This window comes from Taudactylus pleione, unplaced genomic scaffold (assembly GCF_031769625.1).
Source record: "Taudactylus pleione unplaced genomic scaffold, aTauple2 ptg000184l, whole genome shotgun sequence".
Classification (NCBI taxonomy): Eukaryota; Metazoa; Chordata; class Amphibia; order Anura; family Myobatrachidae; genus Taudactylus; species Taudactylus pleione.
In genome coordinates, this window is record NW_028284586.1 from 11,159,386 (window position 1) to 11,177,312 (window position 17,927).

Here is a 17,927-nt window from a genome sequence, read left to right on the forward strand (position 1 = left end):
TTTTGTGTTGCAAGCCCAAAATTTAAATGAAAAAAATCATATAAACTGAGAATAATTATGGCTGAGTATTCCTACATAACTCTTTCCTATGCCAGGTCATTAAAGTCCATAGCTAGCATAATACGATGGAATAATTTCTGGAGTGATTGACTCTCTTACAGGAGTCCAGGATAGATCCCCCAAATTCATCGACATTCTGGGAGAGTAAGCAAGTATGCAGGGCCGGCACTGGGCATATGCATAATAGGCAAATGCCTAAGGGCACCTGGAATGCCAATGGGCATCCCAAGCCTAGGGTGGTAGATTTGCTTTTCCTTTCAGGTGGCTCTGTCAGTGACCGCTAGGTCAGCGATCCCAGCCAGCCAGGAGGAGATGTCAGGATAGCAGCAGCACACAGAGCAGTGCTCAGAATCACACAGGCAGAGAGTTTTACTTTCACTTTCGTTTCTGCCTGACTTGATGCTGACCACTGGAACCACACTGTGAGCAGCTGCAAGATAAGCCAGACAACGCTCCTGGAGCTGCAAGACCCTGCCCTGCTCCAGCCACTTAGAATAAAGGTAAGAGCTGGGTGATGGCTAGGCAGATACTGATGGGAAGTAGGGGCTCAGAGGGCTGATGACAATGCTACGGGAGTGGGAGGCAGATACATATGTGGAGTGGGGGCTCAGAGGGCTGATGACTGTTATAGGGAGGATGTGGAGGTAGGTGTAGGAGTTCAGGGTTGATGACAGTGCTATTGGGAGGGGGGTACATGAGGCAGAGACACATGGGGAGTGGTAAGGGTCGGTTCTATAAATTCGCATGGTACGCAGCAGAGGAGGGAGCGCTGGCTGCAACCATGCTAATTTATTATGTAAGCCACAACAAGGCAGGCAGCAGCTGAGGTGGGCAGAGGGCAGACTGTCACTGTGACACTGGGAGCGATATGACGTCATGCCGTCATGTGGCAGCACAGCACACAACCAGTGTTGTGGCTGGACAATGCAGTGGGGGAGAGGAGGACAGAAGTCACCACTCTTGTCTGGGGGAAGGTTCATTGGTGCTGGCGGCCATCTTCATGTTGTCAGTGCTGCAGGCTGATGTGGCAGCCGGCAGCACCACCCTCCTGGGCCGCCCCGTCACCATCGGTAATCAAGTCCCTCCTGGCCCTGGGATGGCTGACCTGCTGAAAAGTTGTTAGCACACAGTGTGTCAGTGACAGACATATTTGAGTCTGACTCAGAGGCACTGGGCTTATAATGATAATGGTGTGGTTTTAGTATATTTTACCCCTGTGTGACATTATCGGACTACTGTGTGTGAGACAATGGGTGACTACTGTGTGTGAGACAATGGGTGACTGCTGTGTGTGAGACAATGGGTGACTGCTATGTGTGAGACGATGGGTGACTACTGTGTGTGAGAGAGAATGCGTGACTACTGTGGGTGAGACAATGGGTGACTACTGTGTGTGAGAGAGAATGCGTGACTACTGTGGGTAAGACAATGGGTGACTGCTGTGTGGGAGAGAGAAAGGGTGACTGCTGCATGGGAGAGAGAATGGGTGACTGCTGTGTGAGAAAGAGAATGGGTGACTGCTGCGTATGAGAGAAAATGGGTGACTGCTGTGTGTGAGAGAGAATGGGTGACTGCTGTGTGTGAGAGAGAATGGGTGACTGCTGTGTGAGAGAGAGAATGGGTGACTGCTGTGTGAGAGAGAGACTGGGTGATTGCTGTATGTGAGAGAGAATGGGTGACTGCTGTGCGTGTGAGAGAGAATGGGTGACTGCTGTGCGTGAGAGAGAGAATGGGTGACTGCTGTGCGTGAGAGAGAGAATGGGTGACTGCTGTGTGTGAGAGGGAATGGGTCACTGGTGTGCATAAGAGAGAATGGGTGACTGCTGTATGTGAGAGAGAATGGGTGACTGCTGTGTGTGAGAGAGAATGGGTGACTGCAGTGCGTGAGAGAGAAAATGGGTGACTGCTGTGTGTGAGAGAGAAAATGGGTGACTGCTGTGTGTGAGTGAGAATGGGTGACTGCTGTGTGAGAGAGAGAATGGGTCACTGCTGTTGTGTGTGAGAGATAATGGGTGACTGCTGTGTGTGAGAGAGAGAATGGGTGACTGCTGTGTGTGAGAGAGAATGGGTCACTGCTGTGTGTGAGAGAGAATGGGTGACTGCTGTGTGTGAGAGAGAAAATGGGTGACTGCTGTGTGTGAGTGAGAATGGGTGACTGCTGTGTGAGAGAGAGAATGGGTGACTGCTGTATGTGAGAGAGAATGGGTGACTGCTGTGTGAGAGAGAGAATGGGTGACTGCTGTGTGAGAGAGAGACTGGCTGACTGCTGTATGTGAGAGAGAATGGGTGACTGCTGTGTGTGAGAGAGAATGGGTGACTGCTGTGCGTGAGAGAGAGAATGGGTGACTGCTGTGTGTGAGAGAGAATGGGTCACTGCTGTGCATAAGAGAGAATGGGTGACTGCTGTATGTGAGAGAGAATGGGTGACTGCTGTGTGTGTGAGAGAGAATGGGTGACTGCTGTGCGTGAGAGAGAATGGGTCACTGCTGTTGTGAGTGAGAGAGAATGGGTGACTGCTGTGTGTGAGAGAGAGAATGGGTGACTGCTGTGTGTGAGAGAGAATGGGTGACTGCTGTGTGTGAGAGAGAATGGGTGACTGCTGTGTGAGAGAAAATGGGTGACTGCTGTGTGTGAGAGAGAATGGGTCACTGCTGTTGTGTGTGAGAGAGAATGCGTGACTGCTGTGCATAAGAGAGAATGGGTGACTGCTGTATGTGAGAGAGAATGGGTGACTGCTGTGTGTGTGAGAGAGAATGGGTGGCTGCTGTTGTGTGTGAGAGATAATGGGTGACTGCTGTGTGAGAGAGAGAATGGGTGACTGCTGTGTGAGAGAGAGACTGGGTGACTGCTGTATGTGAGAGAGAATGGGTGACTGCTGTGTGTGTGTGAGAGAGAATGGGTGACTGCTGTGCGTGAGAGAGAGAATGGGTGACTGCTGTGTGTGAGAGGGAAAGGGTCACTGGTGTGCATAAGAGAGAATGGGTGACTGCTGTATGTGAGAGAGAATGGGTGACTGCTGTGTGTGAGAGATAGAATGGGTGACTGCTGTGTGTGAGAGAGAATGGGTGACTGCAGTGCATGAGAGAGAGAATGGGTGACTGCTGTGTGTGAGAGAGAAAATGGGTGACTGCTGTGTGTGAGAGAGAATGGATGACTGCTGTGTGTGAGAGAGAATGGGTGACTGCTGTGTGTGAGAGAGAATGGGTGACTGCTGTGTGTGAGAGAGAATGGGTGACTGCTGTGTGTGAGAGAGAGAATGGGTGACTGCTGTATGTATGTGAGAGAGAATGGGTGACTGCTGTGTGTGTGAGAGATAATGGGTGACTGCTGTGTGTGAGAGAGAGAATGGGTGACTACTGTGCGTGAGAGAGAATGGGTGACTGCTGTGCATAAGAGAGAATGGGTGACTGCTGTGCATAAGAGAGAATGGGTGACTGCTGTGCATAAGAGAGAATGGGTGACTGCTGTATGTGAGAGAGAATGGGTGACTGCTGTGTGTGAGAGAGAATGGATGACTGCTGTGTGTGAGAGAGAAAATGGGTGACTGCTGTGTGTGAGTGAGAATGGGTGACTGCTGTGTGAGAGAGAGAATGGGTGACTGCTGTATGTGAGAGAGAATGGGTGACTGCTTTGTGTGTGAGAGAGAATGGGTGACTGCTGTGCATGAGAGAGAATGGGTCACTGCTGTTGTGTGTGAGAGATAATGGGTGACTGCTGTGTGTGAGAGAGAGAATGGGTGACTGCTGTGCGTGAGAGAGAATGGGTCACTGCTGTGCATAAGAGAGAATGGGTGACTGCTGTATGTGAGAGAGAATGGGTGACTGCTGTGTGTGTGAGAGAGAATGGGTGACTGCTGTGTGTGAGAGAGAGAATGGGTGACTGCTATGTGTGAGAGAGAATGGGTGACTGCTGTGTGTGAGAGAGAGAATGGGTTACTGCTGTGTGTGTGAGAGATAATGGGTGACTGCTGTGCGTGAGAGAGAATGGGTCACTGCTGTGCATAAGAGAGAATGGGTGACTGCTGTATGTGAGAGAGAATGGGTGACTGCTGTGTGTGTGAGAGAGAATGGGTGACTGCTGTGTGTGAGAGAGAGAATGGGTGACTGCTGTGTGAGAGAGAAAATGGGTGACTGCTATGTGTGAGAGAGAATGGGTGACTGCTGTGTGTGAGAGAGAGAATTGGTCACTGCTGTTGTGTGTGAGAGATAATGGGTGACTGCTGTGTGTGAGAGAGAGAATGGGTGACTGCAGTGTGTGTGAGAGAAAATGGGTGACTGCTATGTGTGAGAGAGAATGGGTGACTGCTGTGTGTGAGAGAGAGAATGGGTTACTGCTGTGTGTGTGAGAGAGAATGGGTGACTGCTGTGTGTGAGAGAGAAAATGGGTGACTACTATGTGTGAGAGAGAATGGGTGACTGCTGTGTGTGTGAGAGAGAATTGGTCACTGCTGTTGTGTGTGTGAGAGATAATGGGTGACTGCTGTTGTGTGTGAGAGATAATGGGTCACTGCTGTGTGTGAGAGAGAAAATGGGTGACTGCTATGTGTGAGAGAGAATGGGTCACTGCTGTGCATGAGAGAGAATGGGTCACTGCTGTTGTGTGTGAGAGATAATTTGTGACTGCTGTGTGTGAGAGAGAGAATGGGTGACTGCAGTGTGTGTGAGAGAAAATGGGTGACTGCTATGTGTGAGAGAGAATGGGTGACTGCTGTGTGTGAGAGAGAGAATGGGTTACTGCTGTGTGTGTGAGAGAGAATGGGTGACTGCTGTGTGTGAGAGAGACAATGGGTGACTACTATGTGTGAGAGAGAATGGGTGACTGCTGTGTGTGTGAGAGAGAATTGGTCACTGCTGTTGTGTGTGAGAGATAATGGGTGACTGCTGTTGTGTGTGAGAGATAATGGGTCACTGCTGTGTGTGAGAGAGAAAATGGGTGACTGCTATGTGTGAGAGAGAATGGGTCACTGCTGTGCATGAGAGAGAATGGGTCACTGCTGTTGTGTGTGAGAGATAATGGGTGACTGCTGTGTGTGAGAGAGAGAATGGGTGACTGCAGTGTGTGTGAGAGAAAATGGGTGACTGCTATGTGTGAGAGAGAATGGGTGACTGCTGTGTGTGAGAGAGAGAATGGGTTACTGCTGTGTGTGTGAGAGAGAATGGGTGACTGCTGTGTGTGAGAGAGAAAATGGGTGACTACTATGTGTGAGAGAGAATGGGTGACTACTGTGCGTGTGAGAGAGAATTGGTCACTGCTGTTGTGTGTGAGAGATAATGGGTGACTGCTGTTGTGTGTGAGAGATAATGGGTCACTGCTGTGTGTGAGAGAGAAAATGGGTGACTGCTATGTGTGAGAGAGAATGGGTCACTGCTGTGCATGAGAGAGAATGGGTCACTGCTGTTGTGTGTGAGAGATAATGGATGACTGCTGTGTGTGAGAGAGAATGGGTGACTGCTGTGTGTGAGAGAGAATGGGTGACTGCTGTGTGTGAGAGAGAATGGGTGACTGCTGTGTGTGAGAGAGAGAATGGGTGACTGCTGTATGTATGTGAGAGAGAATGGGTGACTGCTGTGTGTGAGAGAGATAATGGGTGACTGCTGTGTGTGAGAGAGAGAATGGGTGACTACTGTGCGTGAGAGAGAATGGGTGACTGCTGTGCATAAGAGAGAATGGGTGACTGCTGTGCATAAGAGAGAATGGGTGACTGCTGTATGTGAGACAGAATGGGTGACTGCTGTGTGTGAGAGAGAATGGGTGACTGCTGTGTGTGAGAGAGAATGGGTGACTGCTGTGTGTGAGAGAGAAAATGGGTGACTGCTGTGTGTGAGTGAGAATGGGTGACTGCTGTGTGAGAGAGAGAATGGGTGACTGCTGTATGTGAGAGAGAATGGGTGACTGCTGTGTGTGTGAGAGAGAATGGGTGACTGCTGTGCATGAGAGAGAATGGGTCACTGCTGTTGTGTGTGAGAGATAATGGGTGACTGCTGTGTGTGAGAGAGAGAATGGGTGACTGCTGTGCGTGAGAGAGAATGGGTCACTGCTGTGCATAAGAGAGAATGGGTGACTGCTGTATGTGAGAGATAATGGGTCACTGCTGTGTGTGAGAGAGAAAATGGGTGACTGCTATGTGTGAGAGAGAATGGGTCACTGCTGTGCATGAGAGAGAATGGGTCACTGCTATTGTGTGTGAGAGATAATGGATGACTGCTGTGTGTGAGAGAGAATGGGTGACTGCTGTGTGTGAGAGAGAATGGGTGACTGCTGTGTGTGAGAGATAATGGGTGACTGCTGTGTGTGAGAGAGAGAATGGGTGACTACTGTATGTATGTGAGAGAGAATGGGTGACTGCTGTGTGTGTGAGAGATAATGGGTGACTGCTGTGTGTGAGAGAGAGAATGGGTGACTACTGTGCGTGAGAGAGAATGGGTGACTGCTGTGCATAAGAGAGAATGGGTGACTGCTGTGCATAAGAGAGAATGGGTGACTGCTGTGCATAAGAGAGAATGGGTGACTGCTGTATGTGAGAGAGAATGGGTGACTGCTGTGTGTGAGAGAGAATGGGTGACTGCTGTGTGTGAGAGAGAAAATGGGTGACTGCTGTGTGTGAGTGAGAATGGGTGACTGCTGTGTGAGAGAGAGAATGGGTGACTGCTGTATGTGAGAGAGAATGGGTGACTGCTGTGTGTGTGAGAGAGAATGGGTGACTGCTGTGCATGAGAGAGAATGGGTCACTGCTGTTGTGTGTGAGAGATAATGGGTGACTGCTGTGTGTGAGAGAGAGAATGGGTGACTGCTGTGCGTGAGAGAGAATGGGTCACTGCTGTGCATAAGAGAGAATGGGTGACTGCTGTATGTGAGAGATAATGGGTCACTGCTGTGTGTGAGAGAGAAAATGGGTGACTGCTATGTGTGAGAGAGAATGGGTCACTGCTGTGCATGAGAGAGAATGGGTCACTGCTGTTGTGTGTGAGAGATAATGGATGACTGCTGTGTGTGAGAGAGAATGGGTGACTGCTGTGTGTGAGAGAGAATGGGTGACTGCTGTGTGTGAGAGAGAGAATGGGTCACTGCTGTTGTGTGTGAGAGATAATGGATGACTGCTGTGTGTGAGAGAAAATGGGTGACTGCTATGTGTGAGAGAGAATGGGTGACTGCTGTGTGTGAGAGAGAGAATGGGTTACTGCTGTGTGTGTGAGAGAGAATGGGTGACTGCTGTGTGTGAGAGAGAAAATGGGTGACTGCTATGTGTGAGAGAGAATGGGTGACTGCTGTGTGTGAGAGAGAGAACTGGTCACTGCTGTTGTGTGTGAGAGATAATGGGTGACTGCTGTTGTGTGTGAGAGATAATGGGTCACTGCTGTGTGTGAGAGAGAAAATGGGTGACTGCTATGTGTGAGAGAGAATGGGTCACTGCTGTGCATGAGAGAGAATGGGTCACTGCTGTTGTGTGTGAGAGAGAATGGGTGACTGCTGTGTGTGAGAGAGAATGGGTGACTGCTGTGTGTGAGAGAGAATGGGTGACTGCTGTGTGTGAGAGAGAATGGGTGACTGCTGTGTGTGAGAGAGAGAATGGGTGACTGCTGTATGTATGTGAGAGAGAATGGGTGACTGCTGTGTGTGTGAGAGATAATGGGTGACTGCTTTGTGTGAGAGAGAGAATGGGTGACTACTGTGCGTGAGAGAGAATGGGTGACTGCTGTGCATAAGAGAGAATGGGTGACTGCTGTGCATAAGAGAGAATGGGTGACTGCTGTGCATAAGAGAGAATGGGTGACTGCTGTATGTGAGAGAGAATGGGTGACTGCTGTGTGTGAGAGAGAATGGGTGACTGCTGTGTGTGAGAGGGAAAATGGGTAACTGCTGTGTGTGAGTGAGAATGGGTGACTGCTGTGTGAGAGAGAGAATGGGTGACTGCTGTATGTGAGAGAGAATGGGTGACTGCTGTGTGTGTGAGAGAGAATGGGTGACTGCTGTGCATGAGAGAGAATGGGTCACTGCTGTTGTGTGTGAGAGATAATGGGTGACTGCTGTGTGTGAGAGAGAGAATGGGTGACTGCTGTGCGTGAGAGAGAATGGGTCACTGCTGTGCATAAGAGAGAATGGGTGACTGCTGTATGTGAGAGATAATGGGTCACTGCTGTGTGTGAGAGAGAAAATGGGTGACTGCTATGTGTGAGAGAGAATGGGTCACTGCTGTGCATGAGAGAGAATGGGTCACTGCTGTTGTGTGTGAGAGATAATGGATGACTGCTGTGTGTGAGAGAGAATGGGTGACTGCTGTGTGTGAGAGAGAATGGGTGACTGCTGTGTGTGAGAGAGAATGGGTGACTGCTGTGTGTGAGAGAGAGAATGGGTGACTGCTGTATGTATGTGAGAGAGAATGGGTGACTGCTGTGTGTGTGAGAGATAATGGGTGACTGCTGTGTGTGAGAGAGAGAATGGGTGACTACTGTGCGTGAGAGAGAATGGGTGACTGCTGTGCATAAGAGAGAATGGGTGACTGCTGTGCATAAGAGAGAATGGGTGACTGCTGTGCATAAGAGAGAATGGGTGACTGCTGTATGTGAGAGAGAATGGGTGACTGCTGTGTGTGAGAGAGAAAATGGGTGACTGCTGTGTGTGAGAGAGAAAATGGGTGACTGCTGTGTGTGAGTGAGAATGGGTGACTGCTGTGTGAGAGAGAGAATGGGTGACTGCTGTATGTGAGAGAGAATGGGTGACTGCTGTGTGTGTGAGAGAGAATGGGTGACTGCTGTGCATGAGAGAGAATGGGTCACTGCTGTTGTGTGTGAGAGATAATGGGTGACTGCTGTGTGTGAGAGAGAGAATGGGTGACTGCTGTGCGTGAGAGAGAATGGGTCACTGCTGTGCATAAGAGAGAATGGGTGACTGCTGTATGTGAGAGATAATGGGTCACTGCTGTGTGTGAGAGAGAAAATGGGTGACTGCTATGTGTGAGAGAGAATGGGTCACTGCTGTGCATGAGAGAGAATGGGTCACTGCTGTTGTGTGTGAGAGATAATGGATGACTGCTGTGTGTGAGAGAGAATGGGTGACTGCTGTGTGTGAGAGAGAATGGGTGACTGCTGTGTGTGAGAGAGAATGGGTGACTGCTGTGTGTGAGAGAGAGAATGGGTGACTGCTGTATGTATGTGAGAGAGAATGGGTGACTGCTGTGTGTGTGAGAGAGAATGGGTGACTGCTGTGTGTGAGAGAGAGAATGGGTGACTACTGTGCTTGAGAGAGAATGGGTGACTGCTGTGCATAAGAGAGAATGGGTGACTGCTGTGCATAAGAGAGAATGGGTGACTGCTGTGCATAAGAGAGAATGGGTGACTGCTGTATGTGAGAGAGAATGGGTGACTGCTGTGTGTGAGAGAGAATGGGTGACTGCTGTTTGTGAGAGAGAAAATGGGTGACTGCTGTGTGTGAGTGAGAATGGGTGACTGCTGTGTGAGAGAGAGAATGGGTGACTGCTGTATGTGAGAGAGAATGGGTGACTGCTGTGTGTGTGAGAGAGAATGGGTGACTGCTGTGCATGAGAGAGAATGGGTCACTGCTGTTGTGTGTGAGAGATAATGGGTGACTGCTGTGTGTGAGAGAGAGAATGGGTGACTGCTGTGCGTGAGAGAGAATGGGTCACTGCTGTGCATAAGAGAGAATGGGTGACTGCTGTATGTGAGAGAGAATGGGTGACTGCTGTGTGTGTGAGAGATAATGGGTGACTGCTGTGTGTGAGAGAGAGAATGGGTGACTGCTATGTGTGAGAGAGAATGGGTGACTGCTGTGTGTGAGAGAGAGAATGGGTTACTGCTGTGTGTGTGAGAGATAATGGGTGACTGCTGTGCATGAGAGAGAATGGGTCACTGCTGTTGAGTGTGAGAGATAATGGGTGACTGCTGTGTGTGAGAGAGAGAATGGGTGACTGCTGTGCGTGAGAGAGAATGGGTCACTGCTGTGCATAAGAGAGAATGGGTGACTGCTGTATGTGAGAGAGAATGGGTGACTGCTGTGTGTGTGAGAGAGAATGGGTGACTGCTTTGTGTGAGAGAGAGAATGGGTGACTGCTATGTGTGAGAGAGAATGGGTGACTGCTGTGTGTGAGAGAGAGAATGGGTTACTGCTGTGTGTGTGAGAGATAATGGGTGACTGCTGTGCGTGAGAGAGAATGGGTCACTGCTGTGCATAAGAGAGAATGGGTGACTGCTGTATGTGAGAGAGAATGGGTGACTGCTGTGTGTGAGAGAGAGAATGGGTGACTGCTGTGTGTGAGAGAGAGAATGGGTGACTGCTGTGTGAGAGAGAAAATGGGTGACTGTTATGTGTGAGAGAGAATGGGTGACTGCTGTGTGTGAGAGAGTGAATTGGTCACTGCTGTTGTGTGTGAGAGATAATGGGTGACTGCTGTGTGTGAGAGAGAGAATGGGTGACTGCATTGTGTGTGAGAGAAAATGGGTGACTGCTATGTGTGAGAGAGAATGGGTGACTGCTGCGTGTGAGAGAGAGAATGGGTTACTGCTGTGTGTGAGAGAGAAAATGGATGACTGCTATGTGTGAGAGAGAATGGGTGACTGCTGTGTGTGAGAGAGAGAACTGGTGACTGCTGTTGTGTGTGAGAGATAATGGGTCACTGCTGTGTGTGAGAGAGAAAATGGGTGACTGCTATGTGTGAGAGAGAATGGGTCACTGCTGTGCATGAGAGAGAATGGGTCACTGCTGTTGTGTGTGAGAGATAATGGATGACTGCTGTGTCTGAGAGAGAATGGGTGACTGCTGTGTGTGAGAGAGAATGGGTGACTGCTGTATGTATGTGAGAGAGAATGGGTGACTGCTGTGTGTGTGAGAGATAATGGGTGACTGCTGTGTGTGAGAGAGAGAATGGGTGACTACTGTGCGTGAGAGAGAATGGGTGACTGCTGTGCATAAGAGAGAATGGGTGACTGCTGTGCATAAGAGAGAATGGGTGACTGCTGTGCATAAGAGAGAATGGGTGACTGCTGTATGTGAGAGAGAATGGGTGACTGCTGTGTGTGAGAGAGAATGGGTGACTGCTGTGTGTGAGAGAGAAAATGGGTGACTGCTGTGTGTGAGTGAGAATGGGTGACTGCTGTGTGAGAGAGAGAATGGGTGACTGCTGTATGTGAGAGAGAATGGGTGACTGCTGTGTGTGTGAGAGAGAATGGGTGACTGCTGTGCATGAGAGAGAATAGGTCACTGCTGTTGTGTGTGAGAGATAATGGGTGACTGCTGTGTGTGAGAGAGAGAATGGGTGACTGCTGTGCGTGAGAGAGAATGGGTCACTGCTGTGCATAAGAGAGAATGGGTGACTGCTGTATGTGAGAGATAATGGGTCACTGCTGTGTGTGAGAGAGAAAATGGGTGACTGCTATGTGTGAGAGAGAATGGGTCACTGCTGTGCATGAGAGAGAATGGGTCACTGCTGTTGTGTGTGAGAGATAATGGATGACTGCTGTGTGTGAGAGAGAATGGGTGACTGCTGTGTGTGAGAGAGAATGGGTGACTGCTGTGTGTGAGAGAGAATGGGTGACTGCTGTGTGTGAGAGAGAGAATGGGTGACTGCTGTATGTATGTGAGAGAGAATGGGTGACTGCTGTGTGTGTGAGAGATAATGGGTGACTGCTGTGTGTGAGAGAGAGAATGGGTGACTGCTGTGCGTGAGAGAGAATGGGTGACTGCTGTGCATAAGAGAGAATGGGTGACTGCTGTGCATAAGAGAGAATGGGTGACTGCTGTGCATAAGAGAGAATGGATGACTGCTAGGTGTGAGAGAGAATGGGTCACTGCTGTGCATGAGAGAGAATGGGTCACTGCTGTTGTGTGTGAGAGATATTGGGTGACTGCTGTGTGTGAGAGAGAATGGGTGACTGCTGTGTGTGAGAGAGAATGGGTGACTGCTGTGTGTGAGAGAGAAAATGGGTGACTGCTGTGTGTGAGTGAGAATGGGTGACTGCTGTGTGAGAGAGAGAATGGGTGACTGCTGTATGTGAGAGAGAATGGGTGACTGCTGTGTGTGTGAGAGAGAATGGGTGACTGCTGTGCATGAGAGAGAATGGGTCACTGCTGTGTGTGAGAGAGAGAATGGGTTACTGCTGTGTGTGTGAGAGATAATGGGTGACTGCTGTGCGGGAGAGAGAATGGGTCACTGCTGTGCATAAGAGAGAATGGGTGACTGCTGTATGTGAGAGAGAATGGGTGACTGCTGTGTGTGTGAGAGAGAATGGGTGACTGCTGTGTGTGAGAGAGAGAATGGGTGACTGCTGTGTGAGAGAGAAAATGGGTGACTGCTATGTGTGAGAGAGAATGGGTGACTGCTGTGTGTGAGAGAGAGAATTGGTCACTGCTGTTGTGTGAGAGAGAGAATGGGTTACTGCTGTGTGTGTGAGAGAGAATGGGTGACTGCTGTGTGTGAGAGAGAAAATGGGTGACTGCTATGTGTGAGAGAGAATGGGTCACTGCTGTCCATGAGAGAGAATGGGTCACTGCTGTTGTGTGTGAGAGATAATGGGTGACTGCTGTGTGTGAGAGAGAGAATGGGTGACTGCTGTGCGTGAGAGAGAATGGTTCACTGCTGTGCATAAGAGAGAATGGGTGACTGCTGTATGTGAGAGAGAATGGGTGACTGCTGTGTGTGTGAGAGAGAATGGGTGACTGCTGTGTGTGAGAGAGAGAATGGGTGACTGCTATGTGTGAGAGAGAATGGGTGACTGCTGTGTGTGAGAAAAAGAATGGGTTACTGCTGTGTGTGTGAGAGATAATGGGTGACTGCTGTGCGTGAGAGAGAATGGGTCACTGCTGTGCATAAGAGAGAATGGGTGACTGCTGTATGTGAGAGAGAATGGGTGACTGCTGTGTGTGTGAGAGAGATTGGGTGACTGCTGTGTGTGAGAGAGAGAATGGGTGACTGCTGTGTGAGAGAGAAAATGGGTGACTGCTATGTGTGAGAGAGAATGGGTGACTTCTGTGTGTGAGAGAGAGAATTGGTCACTGCTGTTGTGTGTGAGAGATAATGGGTGACTGCTGTGTGTGAGAGAGAGAATGGGTGACTGTAGTGTGTGTGAGAGAAAATGGGTGACTGCTATGTGTGAGAGAGAATGGGTGACTGCTGTGTGTGAGAGAGAGAATGGGTTACTGCTGTGTGTGTGAGAGAATGGGTGAGTGCTGTGTGTGAGAGAGAAAATGGGTGACTGCTATGTGTGAGAGAGAATGGGTGACTTCTGTAGTGTGTGAGAGAGAATGGGTGACTGCTGTGCGTGAAAGAGAATGGGTGACTGCTGCGTGTGAGAGAGAATGGGTGACTGCTGTGTGTGAGAGAGAATGGGTGACTGCTGTGTGAGAGAGAGAATGGGTGACTGCTGAGTGTGAGAGAGAGAATGGGTGACTGCTGTGTGTGAGAGAAAATGGGTGACTGCTATGTGTGAGAGAGAATGGGTGACTGCTGTGTGTGAGAGAGAGAATTGGTCACTGCTGTTGTATGTGAGAGATAATGGGTGACTGCTGTGTGTGTGAGAGAGAATGGGTGACTGCAGTGTGTGTGAGAGAAAATGGGTGACTGCTATGTGAGAGAGAGAATGGGTGACTGCTGTGTGTGAGAGAGAAAATGGGTGGCTGCTATGTGTGAGAGAGAATGGGTCACTGCTGTGCATGAGAGAGAATGGGTCACTGCTGTTGTGTGTGAGAGATAATGGGTGACTGCTGTGTGTGAGAGAGAGAATGGGTGACTGCTGTGCGTAAGAGAGAATGGGTCACTGCTGTGCATAAGAGAGAATGGGTGACTGCTGTATGTGAGAGAGAATGGGTGACTGCTGTGTGTGTGAGAGAGAATGGGTGACTGCTGTGTGTGAGAGAGAGAATGGGTGACTGCTATGTGTGAGAGAGAATGGGTGACTGCTGTGTGTGAGAGAGAGAATGGGTTACTGCTGTGTGTGTGAGAGATAATGGGTGACTGCTGTGCGTGAGAGAGAATGGGTCACTGCTGTGCATAAGAGAGAATGGGTGACTGCTGTATGTGAGAGAGAATGGGTGACTGCTGTGTGTGTGAGAGAGAATGGGTGACTGCTGTGTGTGAGAGAGAGAATGGGTGACTGTTGTGTGAGAGAGAAAATGGGTGACTGCTATGTGTGAGAGAGAATGGATGACTGCTGTGTGTGAGAGAGAGAATTGGTCACTGCTGTTGTGTGTGAGAGATAATGGGTGACTGCTGTGTGTGAGAGAGAGAATGGGTGACTGCAGTGTGTGTGAGAGAAAATGGGTGACTGCTATGTGTGAGAGAGAATGGGTGACTGCTGTGTGTGAGAGAGAGAATGGGTTACTCCTGTGTGTCTGAGAGAGAATGGGTGAGTGCTGTGTGTGAGAGAGAAAATGGGTGACTGCTATGTGTGAGAGAGAATGGGTGACTTCTGTAGTGTGTGAGAGAGAATGGGTGACTGCTGTGCGTGAGAGAGAATGGGTGACTGCTGCGTGTGAGAGAGAATGGGTGACTGCTGTGTGTGAGAGAGAATGGGTGACTGCTGTGTGAGAGAGAGAATGGGTGACTGCTGTGTGAGAGAGAGACTGGCTGACTGCTGTATGTGAGAGAGAATGGGTGACTGCTGTGTGTGAGAGAGAATGGGTGACTGCTGTGCATGAGAGAGAGAATGGGTGACTGCTGTGTGTGAGAGAGAATGGGTCACTGCTGTGCATAAGAGAGAATGGGTGACTGCTGTATGTGAGAGAGAATGGGTGACTGCTGTGTGTGTGAGAGAGAATGGGTGACTGCTGTGCGTGAGAGAGAATGGGTCACTGCTATTGTGAGTGAGAGAGAATGGGTCACTGCTGTGTGTGAGAGAGAGAATGGGTCACTGCTGTGCATAAGAGAGAATGGGTGACTGCTGTATGTGAGAGAAAATGGGTCACTGCTGTTGTGTGTGAGAGAGAATGGGCCACTGCTGTTGTGTGTGAGAGAGAATGGGTGACTGCTGTGTGTGACAGAGATAATGGGTGACTGTTGTGTGTGAGAGAGAATGGGTGACTGCTGTGTGTGAGAGAGAATGGGTGACTGCTATGTGTGAGAGAAAATGGGTGACTGCTGTGTGTGAGAGAGAATGGGTCACTGCTGTTGTGTGTGAGAGAGAATGGGTGACTGCTGTGCATAAGAGAGAATGGGTGTCTGCTGTATGTGAGAGAGAGTGGGTGACTGCTGTGTGTGTGAGAGAGAATGGGTGGCTGCTGTGTGTGAGAGAGAGAATGGGTGGCTGCTGTGTGTGAGAGAGAGAATGGGTGACTGCTGTGTGTGTGAGAGAGAATGGGTCACTGCTGTTGTGTGTGAGAGATAATGGGTGACTGCTGTGTGAGAGAGAGAATGGGTGACTGCTGTGTGAGAGAGAGACTGGGTGACTGCTGTATGTGAGAGAGAATGGGTGACTGCTGTGTGTGAGAGAGAATGGGTGACTGCTGTGCGTGAGAGAGAGAATGGGTGACTGCTGTGTGTGAGAGAGAGAATGGGTGACTGCTGTGTGTGAGAGAGAATGGGTGACTGCTGTGTGTGAGAGAGAGAATGGGTGACTGCTGCGCGTGAGAGAGAATGGGTCACTGCTGTGCGTAAGAGAGAATGGGTGACTGCTGTATGTGAGAGAGAATGGGTGACTGCTCGGTGTGTGAGAGAGAATGGGTGGCTGCTGTGTGTGTGAGAGAGAATGGGTGACTGCTGTGCGTGAGAGAGAATGGGTCACTGCTGTTGTGTGTGAGAGATAATGGGTGATTGCTGTGTGTGTGAGAGAGAATGGGTGACTGCTGTGTGTGAGAGAGAATGGGTGACTGCTGTGTGTGAGAGAGAATGGGTGACTGCTGTGTGTGAGCGAGAAAATGGGTGACTGCTGTGTGTGAGAGAGAATGGGTGACTGCTGTGCATAAGAGAGAATGGGTGACTGCTGTATGTGAGAGAGAAAGGGTGACTGCTGTGTGTGTGAGAGAGAATGGGTGACTGCTGTGTGTGAGAGAGAATGGGTCACTGCTGTTGTGTGTGAGAGATAATGGGTGACTGCTGTGTGTGAGAGAGAGAATGGATGACTACTGTGCGTGAGAGAGAATGGCTGTCTGCTGTACATAAGAGAGAATGGGTGACTGCTGTGCATAAGAGAGAATGGGTGACTGCTGTGCATAAGAGAGAATGGGTGACTGCTGTATGTGAGAGAGAATGTGTGACTGCTGTGTGTGTGAGAGAGAATGGGTCACTGCTGTTGTGAGTGAGAGAGAATGGGTGACTGCTGTGTGTGAGAGAGAGAATGGGTGACTGCTGTGTGTGAGAGAGAATGGGTGACTGCTGTGTGTGAGAGAGAATGGGTGACTGCTATGTGTGAGAGAAAATGGGTGACTGCTGTGTGTGAGAGAGAATGGGTCACTGCTGTTGTGTGTGAGAGAGAATGGGTGACTGCTATGCATAAGAGAGAATGGGTGACTGCTGTGCATAAGAGAGAATGGGTGACTGCTGTGTGTGTGAGAGAGAATGGGTGACTGCTGTGTGTGTGAAAGAGAATGGGTCACTGCTGTTGTGTGTGAGAGAGAATGGGTGACTGCTGTGCATAAGAGAGAATGGGTGACTGCTGTGTGTGTGAGAGAGAATGGGTGGCTGCTGTGTGTGAGAGAGAGAATGGGTGACTGCTGTGTGTGTGAGAGAGAATGGGTCACTGCTGTTGTGTGTGAGAGATAATGGGTGACTGCTTTGTGAGAGAGAGAACGGGTGACTGCTGTGTGAGAGAGAGGCTGGGTGACTGCTGTATGTGAGAGAGAATGGGTGACTGCTGTGTGTGAGAGAGAATGGGTGACTGCTGTGTGAGAGAGAGACTGGGTGACTGCTGTATGTGAGAGAGAATGGGTGACTGCTGTGTGTGAGAGAGAATGGGTGACTGCTATGCGTGAGAGAGAGAATGGGTGACTGCTGTGTGTGATCGAGAATGGGTCACTGCTGTGCATAAGAGAGAATGGGTGACTGCTGTATGTGAGAGAGAATGGGTGACTGCTGTGTGTGTCAGAGAGAATGGGCCACTGCTGTTGTGTGTGAGAGAGAATGGGTGACTGCTGTGTGTGAGAGAGAGAATGGGTGACTGCTGTGTGTGAGAGAGAAAGGGTGACTGCTGTGTGTGAGAGAGAATGGGTGACTGCTATGTGTGAGAGAAAATGGGTGACTGCTGTGTGTGAGAGAGAATGGGTCACTGCTGTTGTGTGTGAGAGAGAATGGGTGACTGCTGTGCATAAGAGAGAATGGGTGACTGCTGTATGTGAGAGAGAATGGGTGACTGCTGTGTGTGTGAGAGAGAATGGGTGGCTGCTGTGTGTGTGAGAGAGAATGGGTGGCTGCTGTGTGTGAGAGAGAGAATGGGTGACTGCTGTGTGTGTGAGAGAGAATGGGTCACTGCTGTTGTGTGTGAGAGAGAATGGGTGACTGCTGTGTGAGAGAGAGACTGGGTGACTGCTGTGTGAGAGAGAAACTGGGTGACTGCTGTGCGTGAGAGAGAATGGGTGACTGCTGTGCGTGAGAGAGAGAATGGGTGACTGCTGTGTGTGAGAGAGAGAATGGGTGACTGCTGTGTGTGAGAGAGAATGGGTGACTGCTGTGTGTGAGAGAGAGAATGGGTGACTGCTGTGCGTGAGAGAGAATGGGTCACTGCTGTGCATAAGAGAGAATGGGTGACTGCTGTATGTGAGAGAGAATGGGTGACTGCTGTGTGTGTGAGAGAGAATGGGTGGCTGCTGTGTGTGTGAGAGAGAATGGGTGACTGCTGTGCGTGAGAGAGAATGGGTCACTGCTGTTGTGTGTGAGAGATAATGGGTTATTGCTGTGTATGAGAGAGAATGGGTGACTGCTGTGTGTGAGA

At 49.9% G+C, this 17,927-nt stretch overlaps 1 protein-coding gene across 1 annotated transcript in view; it reads left to right on the forward strand.

Moving 5' to 3' along the window:
* Positions 1–478: 478 nt before the first annotated feature.
* The window catches only part of LOC148519742 (uncharacterized), a 71,707-nt gene continuing 54,258 nt past the window's right edge, over positions 479–17,927 (forward strand). The window contains exon 1 of the mRNA XM_088476229.1: positions 479–560. The gene's annotated coding sequence lies outside the window, so the exon portion shown is untranslated. The remainder of the gene's footprint in view (positions 561–17,927) is intronic.